This window comes from Hydra vulgaris, chromosome 01 (assembly GCF_038396675.1).
Source record: "Hydra vulgaris chromosome 01, alternate assembly HydraT2T_AEP".
Lineage (NCBI taxonomy): Eukaryota > Metazoa > Cnidaria > Hydrozoa > Anthoathecata > Hydridae > Hydra > Hydra vulgaris.
The window spans coordinates 15,566,504-15,577,409 of NC_088920.1; the positions used below are offsets into that span (position 1 = coordinate 15,566,504).

Below are 10,906 nucleotides of genomic sequence, written 5' to 3' on the forward strand. Positions count from 1 at the left end.
TTATTTTCACTTTATATAAATGGTTTGTCTTATACATGAATCAATACATGAAACTTATTAAATTTTATTTTATTTGCGGATGACAACAACCTGTTTTATTCAGATAGGGATATTAAAACGCTTTTTACAATGGTTAATGAAGAGTTAAAAAATGTAAACAAATGGTTTACATGTAATAAATTATTGCTTAATGTAACAAAAAGTATATACTATTTCATAAACAAAATAAAACAGATAATCTTCCCCTAAATTTACCTGATCTAAAAACAAAAAAAATAAATATAACTAGATAAAAATCTGTAAACTTTTATTGGTGTTATTTTAAATGAAAATTTATCTTGGAAGACTCATATAAGCTCTCTGGAAAGAAAACTTTCAAGAAATATTGCAATAATGTATAAAGTAAAACCATTCTTAAAGATTAGGTCTTTAAAAAAATTATATTTTCTTTTATACATAGTTATTTAACTTATGGAAATATTGTATGGCAAGCACAAATTACACAAAGTTGAAAAAAATTTATTCAAAACAAAAACGTGTTAGCTGAATTGCATTTGGAGCAACAAGAAATGTCTCTTGCGAGCAACTTCTAAGTAAGCTTGGGTCATTAAACATGTACGAAATTAATATATACTTAGCAGGGCCGTCTTAAGGCCATCGGGGGCCCTAGGCTAGACTTAATTTGGGGGCCCCCTTTTTCCTTAGTAAAAAAATTAAATCAAATACTAAAATAGGAAACATTTATTAAAGCAATGATAAAATTTACATGTGACGTTTTTTCTTGAAAATTCTTTAATAATATCATCAAAATCAATGGTTAAAAGAACATCTGATTCAATTGACATTAACGACAAACAGTTCAATCTTTCTTGCAGCATGGTTGAGCGGAGTTCATTTTTTATAAGTTTTAGTTTTGAAAATGGTCGCTCGCCAGTGCAATTTGTGACCATCATTGACAGAAAAATTCTAAGGGAAATTTCAATATTTGGAAAAGTTGATTCCAAGTGGTCTCTTTTTAATGTTGAGTAAAATTCTGTAAATGAATGTTCATCTTTTGAAATGTAATATTTAAATTGCTGGCACTCAAAAAAAAGTTCATTTTCATTTATGTCCTTCTTATAAATTTGTGCTAGGTTTGAACAATGGTCTTTTAGTTCAACATTGGCAATTGTTTGAATGTTTACTAGAAATCCGAAATTGTCATTGATCTTCTCATATGCTGATGTTCTTTTTTCTAAATTTGATGTTAGTGAATCAATAACAGGAAGGTATGTTTCAATTTTGAATTTATAACTTCCCTGAAATTCCAATTCTTCAGCCTCACGATCAAAGAAGGCCATACGTCGGCTTCTTTTTTTTGTTCTTTTTGAAGAATCTCTGTAGTCAGTGTTTGGAAGCAAGATTTTGGCTTTTTCCTGGTAATTCTCAAATTGACTCCTCAAATCTTTAATGAAATGCAACAATGACTTTAGAATCCGAACTGCAACATCCAGGTTTAAATTTTCTTTCTGTAAAATCTTCGATGTTTCATTAAAATGACAAAGAATATCATTCCAGAAAATTGTCAGAAAAATAATCTCAAAAGTGTTCATTTTCGTGATGAGATTTTGAGCATCATTTTGAGTTTCTTTTGACTGACTTATGTCCTTGATCAAAAAATTCAAGTGCTTTTTTAATCTCATCATAACTGTCATGCAGACAAGTCACAGCATCTGAACGTGCTGACCATCGAGTTCCAGAAAGCTGTTTGACAATTTTTTTGCCTTTGCCAACAAAAGACAGAAGCACTTGCCAACGATGAGTTGATGCAGAAAAAAAGTTGTAGAGGCATTGAACAAAGTCAAAAAAAATAATTGCTTCTAAACAACATCCAGATTAAAGAATGTCCATCACAAGGAATAAACAATGCTGATTCACTTTTGTCTTTAATCCTCTTTTGTAGGCCTGAGTACTGTCCTGCCATATTTGATGCATTATCGTATGACTGCCCACGACAGTCAGATATTGAAATTTCATTTTCTTGTAAAAAATTCAAAACCACTGTTTCTAAATGTTCAGCTCCATGCCGGTGAATGGGAACAAATTGCAAAAAACGCTCAACTGGTGCCAAGTCTTTAACATATCGAACTGAAAAAGTTAATTGATCTACATGTGACAAGTCTGGAGTTGAGTCAACGCTGATTGAGTAGTATTTTGCTTTTTTTTAATTCAGAAATTATTTCGCTCAAAACTTTATTTCCCATTAGACATATAAACTCCTCACAGATATTGGCGGAGAGGTATGAAGTATTACCTTTTCCAGAATTTCCATGTTTTTCATGTGTTCATGTAGGAATGGGTCAAACTGGCTAAGTAACTCAAGAGTTCCTAAATAATTACCATTTTGCTCTGAACCAATGGTTTCATTGTTTCCACGAAATGGCAATCCTCTTGATGACAAGAACTTTACAACTGCAACAATTCTTTTCAGCACATTTTGCCAGTACAATTGTTCGTTATGTAACTGTTTTAATAATACAGAGTCAAGCTGGCCACTTTCTCTCTGCCGCCTGGAGTAAGTAAGCATATTTTTGTGATGTTCAGAACCATTCTCGTGTCCAGATATACATTTTAAGGCATTTTTCCAGTCATCAAATCCAGTTGTGGAAAAATTAGAGTGTTTGCTGGAGAATAAGGTACAAGCAAAGCAAAAAACAGAACCTGTTGAAGGTGAGTATAATAGCCATTCACGATTGACAAATTCGCCATTGTGTAGTTCACGTCTAAAGCAAGATTTTGATAAGTACCTTTTTTGTCCGCAACTCAACCTTTCCGAATTTTTGAAGCTCCCATCATTGTTCTGGCACATGGACGGGCCATTAGAAATCCAAAATGATTGAGCTTCTTGGGATAACTGATGCCACAATGCTGGGTCAGTTTCTTGAGTAGTTTTTGTTGTTGCGTTTGGATAAGTTTTAATTTGATTTGATTCTGGCTCCTGTGCTGGTTCTGGCTCCTGTACTGGTTCTGGCACCTGTGCTGGTTCTGACTCTTGCTCTGGTTCTGGCTCCTGTTCTGGTTCCAGTTCCTGTTGAATTTCTAGAGTTTCATTTGGCAACAAAGCACTATCAATGCTTACGAAATTTGAAGTTGGACAAAGAAATACATCTTCGGACACAACAGGCTTTGACTTTTGTACCAAAAGAAATGATGTCAAAGAAAGATATTTTGAAATGTCTTCTTTTGCTTTAGCGGCTTTTTTCCCCTTTGCAGCACCACTTTGATAAATTCGATTAGACATATTAAATGACTTTTTTTCAAAACAGATGTTTTAAGTTGATCACAGCAATTTCAAATTCAATCTAATGGGATATTTTAAGTGCTTGTATTTAACACTTCTTATCGGAAAATTTATGTTTATTTTCGGACGCATGCATGCATTTTTGCTTATCAAGAAAAAAAAAATTCCCTAGGGGGCCCCCAAACTGAAAAACTGATACTTTTCTAAAAATAATTAAAAAAAATCTTATCAAGAAAAAAATTATTCCCGAGGGGCCCCCAAACTATGATTTCTTCAGAAAATTTAGAAATATAATTTTTTATTTATATAAATTTGAAAAAAAATCCAGACACATTTTGGGGGCCCCTAAAAATCGGGGGCCCTAGGCTGCAGCCAACCTAGCCTATGCGTTAAGACGGCACTGATACTTAGTTTTTCAGTTCATGTATAAAATAAAACACGAACTATCTCTAAAAATATTTAATCAATATTTTAGTAAAATAAGCCATAAATACCCCACCAGATTTTCCGAAAACAATTTTGTTACTGCAAAATTTAATCTAAAGTTATGTTTTTATTCTACTCAGTATGGGGGACCTTTTTATGGAAAAATATTAAACAGATTGTTCATAATAAAAGACAAACACTTCCGCAATTCAAAGCTAATTTAAAATATCATTTAGTAAATATGGATTTTAATATTCTAAATATTGGTAGTCTTTTCTAAAAGCCATCAAAACAAATTTATAATGATAAGTTAACTTAATCAACTTTAACATGTTAACTACCAAAAAACTAAAAAATAAGATGAAAATCAACTATTATTATTAAGAATATTGATGTCTTTATCACACTAAATGTATACTTTTGAATATTTAGTCTTGACGTTTAAAGAGTTTTTTTTATTTGTTTCATTTAATCTTAACATGCAGTGTCTTTTTATAAATTATTTTTATTTATTTATTTTTTTGACACTTTTATATATTTTATGTTGTTGTAAATGGAATTTTATTCTTTTTATTATAAAAACGATGAAACGAGGCAATATATATATATATATATATATATATATATATATATATATATATATATATATATATATATATATATAATGTGTGTGTGTGTGTGTGTGTATGTGTGTGTGTGTGTGTGTGTGTGTGTGTGTGTGTGTAAGTGTGTGTGTGTGTGTGTGTGTGTGTGTGTGTGTCAGTGTCATGTGAAAATGTGTGTATCTACACATATATACTTATACATTTTATATCTTTCTTAACTAAGTTTACTTTTTATTTTTTAGTACTTTTTTGTTTCTTAACATCTTATACTTGACGTTTTGTAAAGATTTTTTAATATTTTACGGACTTAAAATATTATAAAATCTTTACAAAACGTAAAGATTTTTTAACATTTTAAAAAAATACGTTTGTAAAATACGTTTGTAATGGGGCTCGGTGATAAGGCTAATTGATGCCTTCTTCTTGCTTAAACGATTTCTTTTTGTGATATTTGTACGTTGTATATATTCTTAACGGTGAAAGTAATGAAACTAAAACTAAAAATAACTAAACTAGAAACTAAAACTAAATAATTAAAAAAGCGGTTTTATTTGAAACGCGGTTATTAAAAGAAGCCTTCCAACCCCCCCACCCCCCCCCCCCTCTTGTTTTATTGTAAAAAAAATTATAATAAAAAATAATAGGGATATGAAAAAAGTAGAAATCTAAAAACCCATATTTGCTGGCTTTTTATTTTTTTAATTTTCATATCAATAAAAAAAACTTTCTAACAATCAAAAGTGCAGGAACTAAAATTTAAACGATTTTTCATTTTTTTAAATAGAGTATCGCTACCCTAATATGCTCTTATTATAAAATGAGAACAATACGAATGCAATAATACTCACAAACAATTATTTTATATCACAACATTAAGACCTTTATTAAAGCACAGTCATATTCCATAATAAACGATAACGTCTTTTAACAAAAAAGAGTTTTGTTTGATAGAATTATCACATAGTATTATATATAGGATATAATGGTATAAAATTGTACGTTTCTATATGAATAATAGAAATTTATAACAGCATGTAGCGTGTACTAATATAAAGTTCTTTACTTAAGATTGAAAAAACACATACTTTAAAACGTCAAAATACATGAAAACTATTTCTTTTGAAGTAATTCTCATGAAACATGCGAACACTCAAAATGATCGAGCATAGGTTGTTCCAAAAACGTACGTTGAGCATTGAAATAAAATCTTTAATTATTATTATTACCGTTAGTGTCGCTCTATGTCAGCAATGTATGAAGAGTAAAATCAAAAGTGTTGTTGAAGGAGATTTTAAAATAATCGGCTTGTTTCCCATGGGATGTTCCACACCATCTAATATAGACAATAGAACCATTGCATGGATGGAGGCTGTAAAGTACACCATAAATGAAGTGAATAAATTACACAACAAAAGCATATTTGGTTACGTGATCTACGATACGTATGATGCGTTGAATATGGACAAGACAACGTTTGCTGTCCTAGACAGCTTGCCATACTCTTCTTTGAGCAACAGCAAAGATTACAACAACATCTGTGAAAGCAACAACAAAAGCTGCAACAAAAACGTAACCAGCTGCAAAACTTGTGCTGATTTAAATGAAAAAGTTTATCAAAATAAAATATTAGGCTTTGTTGGACCAGCAGAATCAACTAACTCTATTTACGTTAATCAAATGATGTTGCCCTACAAAGACTTTCCAATTATCAGTTACGCAGCAACAACCCTAGAGTTAGACAAAAGAGATTTATATCCTAATTTTTTCCGGACAGTATCCTCTGACTCTTATCAAGCAGATTTTATAAGCGATTTAATTAAAAAAACAAACTCAAATTATATCTCCTTATTATGGATAGATACGGAATATGGAAGAGGCGGAAGAGATCAGCAGAAGAAAAGTTTTGAAAAAAATGGCATTTGCATAGACTACATGGACATGGTTCCAAATATTGATGAAGGACATAATTATACTAAAAGTGCAATGAAACTAAACAATAGTGCATCAGATGTTGTAGTGTATTGGGGAACATTTAAACCACTTCAAAAATTGTTGCAAGAAACAGCAGATAAAAATTTAACTAATAAAGTATGGATAGTAAGTGAGGCCGTTGGTAAAAACTCTTTTTTTTTTAACTATCCGAATATTTTTTTGGTGGTTCAGACTGAGGGAGAAGATCCTGCGTTTAAAAATTACTTTTACAATCTAAATTATGAAAATTCAAGCGAATGGTTAAGAGTAGTTTTTGAAAAATATAAAGTTAATGAAAACACTTCAAATTTTAATGTGAAAAATATTTCAGAGGTATTTGATCTCAGCAAAGTTTTGTTTGTTCAAAATGCAGTAAAAGTATTAATTCAATCATTTTTTAGTTATCAAAACTCGCTTTCTTTGAACCAAGAGGATTACGAAAATCAGAGTATTGATAATAGGACAATGTTTTTAGAGCTTTTAAAACAAGTTAACTTTTCTACTTTAAACGAAATAAATTTTACTTTTAATTCAAATCATACCCCTCAATCGTCTTATTTTGAACTTTATGCATCGCCTAATACTTCTTTTCTATTGATTACTAAGTGGTCCAACCAAAATTCATCTTATGAAAATCGCTCACAAACAAAAAATGAAAGCCTTTTACTAAAAATTTTCTCCGTTTGTTCGATACCTTGTAAAGTCGGAAAAATAAAATCAGGCGATTCTTGTTGCTGGACGTGCATTCCATGTCCTGATAATTCTATAGACAAGAATTGTAAGAAAAGTAAACCCTTGTATTGGAATTTAGAAAGTAATGATATGCTGATACACCAAGTGTTTACTTTACTTTTCTCCGCTACTGGTGTAATAATATCATTTTTTTTTATATTTACTTTTATAAAAAAGAAACAAACCCCAATTGTTCGTTCATCCAACTATGAAATGACTTTGATACAAATGACAATGCATCTCGTTATGTTTATTTTACCTCTTCTGGCATTTGGGGAAGAGACACAGGAAAAGTGTATGGCAAGAGTATATTTTGGTGCCGTTTTACACATCACTATACTTACAGTTGTTTTAGTGAAAGTTAAACGTCTTGTAGAAGTGTTTAGTCTCAATATACACTGTATACATTCTAAAAAACAAATGTTTTTTATTAGATCTCAAATTGGTTTAATATTACTATTTTTTCCTTGCGTATTCATTGCATTAATATTTGTTGTTGAAAAGAGCAACTTAAAATTATACATATATGATGAGGGAAACACGCCAAAATATTGCGATTCAGACAGTTTTTTGGTAGTTTACGTATGCTGCGTGGTTTCTTTATCACTCCTGTGTGGCATTCAATCATTTAAAGCAAGAAATCTTCCATGGAAATACAATGAAAATGTTTATATTGCATATGCTTTGTTTTTATCATGTATTACTTTGTGTGTAATGCTGGGTCTAATCAAAAGTAATTTTGATTCAAACAACAAAAAATTTTCTTATTGCTTGCTAATGAACATTTCAAACTTTTTTCTAATGGTTATTTTATTTTTCAACAAAATAAAAATTGTATGGATATACCCAGAAAAAAATTCTCGTATTGAATTTTATCAAAATAGTTTTGTAAGCAAATATTCAAATGGCTCTGCTTGCTCTAATGTTTCGAATCAAAATTTAACACACACAGATTCACATTCTTTTAATCAGACTGATGCAGTAGATGCATCATCTCTTGCAACCACAGATGCGTTATCTCTTGCAACCGCAGATGTAGTACCTATTGCAACCACAGATACTTTATCTTCTGAAAAAACAGATGCATTATCTCTCGCAAGCACAGATGATAAACATGTTACAGACACAGATACTGTATCTTGCGCAAACAATAATGCAAAATCTCTAGCAAACTCAACTGCACCAGCTATTGAAAATACAAAACGAGTACCTGAAACACCAAACATAACTTATATATGATTTTTTAAATGAAACTACTTCCAATAAGAAAAAATAAATTTAAATCCAACAGTTTTACCAGTATTTACCGGGTTTTTTGTAATTTTGTATTAAATGTATTACAAACCATGTAGCTCACTTCTAGTCTAAGAAAGTCATAGAACTAAGGAAAGCAATGGGAGAAAATAAGAGCAAAGATTCTTCGGACAACTTATTTTGTGTCTTGAAAACCACTTTTTTTGAACATTTTATATTGGTTTAAATTAAATCAACTCAGTTTTGTTTTTTAGGCATAAAATGAATAATTTTTTTAAATTATAAATTCATATTTTTAATTATTTTTCATTCTTCTTGCTAATTAGTTGTATTTTGATGAAAAAACTTATTAAATTTTTTTTTTTTCAATGATTCAAAATCATTATAAACTTTATCTCTAAAATTTGTACCCCGGTTTTAAAGTTACACTTCTCACTTAAATATGTCACATCAAGTAAATAGTATGACGTCCATAGTGATCAAATTAAATTCTAACCTCAATCATGGTTTTCCTTTCCTCACAAAACTATAAAAACATGTTATTTTTTTGTAGCTAACAAGTTTTCATACATTTTGATCTAAATGAATCATTGTAAGCCGTATCACGTTCAGAGGCGTAGAAAGAATTTTTTGGTGTTCGAGATAGGTAACTTCCAGACATAGAGCAAACTCCAAATATTTATATGTTTATACTTATGTCAAATAATGAGGTTTTGCAAAAAATTGCGATGATTGGAGGCTGGGAACAAAAAATCCCTAAAATTTTTGCCCCTCCTGCCCCAAACGTGAGAGCAACAAGTTGATGAAGTATTTTTTGTACTATTCTTAACTAGACTTATATTCATCGATAAATTTGAAGTTTCATAGTATTATCTATTAGCGTTTAAAAATTATTACCATATAAAATTTGCAACCCCTCAAATTGAGGGGGGTTTAAACTTTATATCGTCATAATTTTTGAACGCTAAAATATTTTAAAATGAAATCTAAAATTTATCGATGAATATAGTTCTAGTTAAGAATAGTACAAAAGATACTTCATCAACTTGTTGTTCTCACGTTTGGGGCAGGGGGGCAATAATTTTGGGGCTTTTTTGTTCCCAGCCTCCAATCATTGCAATTTTTTGCAAACACTCATTATTTGACATAAGTATAAACATACAAATGTTTGGAGTTTGCTCCATGTCTTGAAGTTACCTATTTCGAACACCAAAAAATTCTTTCTACGCCTCTAATCACGTTTATATAAACACAATTACCCATATTAATGTTAACGCGTTTTGACGATATTATCATCTATATGTATGTTATCATCGCGTTTGGGCAAATTAATCTATATTTAGTTTCTAACTATATTTTAAATTGAGGTAATTAAAAAAAAACTAACCCAGTGGAAACAATACGGTTTTAAAACGTTGTTTGGACATTTTAATAAGATTTAAACCTAAAAAAAACGTTTAAAATACGCATTACTGCGCCCACTGGGATTATTAGGCGCCCACTGGGAATCAAGAATAGCCATCAAACAACAGACAAAATATTAATTGAAATAAAATCACGCATGATTCTTTACAGCATAATAAAATAATATATATTGCTTAAAATTGTTTTGAATTGACTTTTTATATCATTAAATACCCACATTTGGCAAATGTCGAATAAATTTTATGAATAAAAATACTAACACCTTCGACAAGCAGAATACTAGTCAAATAAATCATATTAGTAATTTTAATGAAGACTGCATAATTTATGATAATTTATCATAAAATTGCACAACAAATGATAATATATTAATGAAATTATTACACACACAAGAAAGTATAAAGTATTTAAAATTATTTAAAAGTAAACATTCAGTAAAATAAAAAAAATTAAAAAGTACAATCATTATCTAACAAAATAAGACATTAAGATTTAATTTGAGAGTTTTTTTTACTAAAATTTTTTACTTAAAAGCTTATATTTAGATTTACTTACATTTTATTCTTAGTCATTATACATCAAAAAATAGTTTTGAAAAAGTATCAACTAATTCAATTCTCGAATTCTCATTAGTATATTTGTTAAAATGCTCATTAATAACTCTCACGCATGTTGTCACAATCGATGTTCTACAAAATCATATTTTTGTCAACATTGAAAAATTATAAGCAAAACAGAAAAAATAATCTTGAAGCTAAGCGGCCTAAATTGACTGGTTGTTTTAACCTTTTACACTCTCGTTTGCAGAGGTTTAAAATACTTGTTATGGATTATATGATTTTTTAACCCATATTTTGATTAGATTTAAATTTAAGTAAAATTAAATGAGTAGATATTGTTAAGGTAATCGAATAAACTTCGATAACCTTAACAATATCTGTCCATTTAATAATTCGAAAATAAATTTATATATCAACCATAATATCAAGTCATAGTTAAATAAAACTTGTAAAAACAACTGTAATATTTAATAAGGTGGCGAGATTAAAAAGTAGGGAGGTTTATATAGCCAGTAGCTTCATAAAGTCAGGAGGTTCATAAAGTAGGGAGATTTATAAAGTCAGAAGGTTTATAAAGTAGAGAATTAATAAATTAGGAAAGACAATTACAAAGTCTATCAGTTTGTTTTCACTGTTGTTAGTAAAATATTTGC

The 10,906-nt window shown here is 29.7% G+C and overlaps 1 long non-coding RNA gene across 1 annotated transcript in view; it reads right to left on the reverse strand.

The window, feature by feature from the left end:
• The window catches only part of LOC136074796 (uncharacterized), a 34,245-nt gene extending 23,836 nt beyond the window's left edge, over window positions 1–10,409 (reverse strand). Inside the window, exon 1 of the long non-coding RNA XR_010635445.1 lies at window positions 10,249–10,409. This is a non-coding gene — a long non-coding RNA (uncharacterized LOC136074796). The remainder of the gene's footprint in view (window positions 1–10,248) is intronic.
• Between the last annotated feature and the right edge of the window lie 497 nt (window positions 10,410–10,906).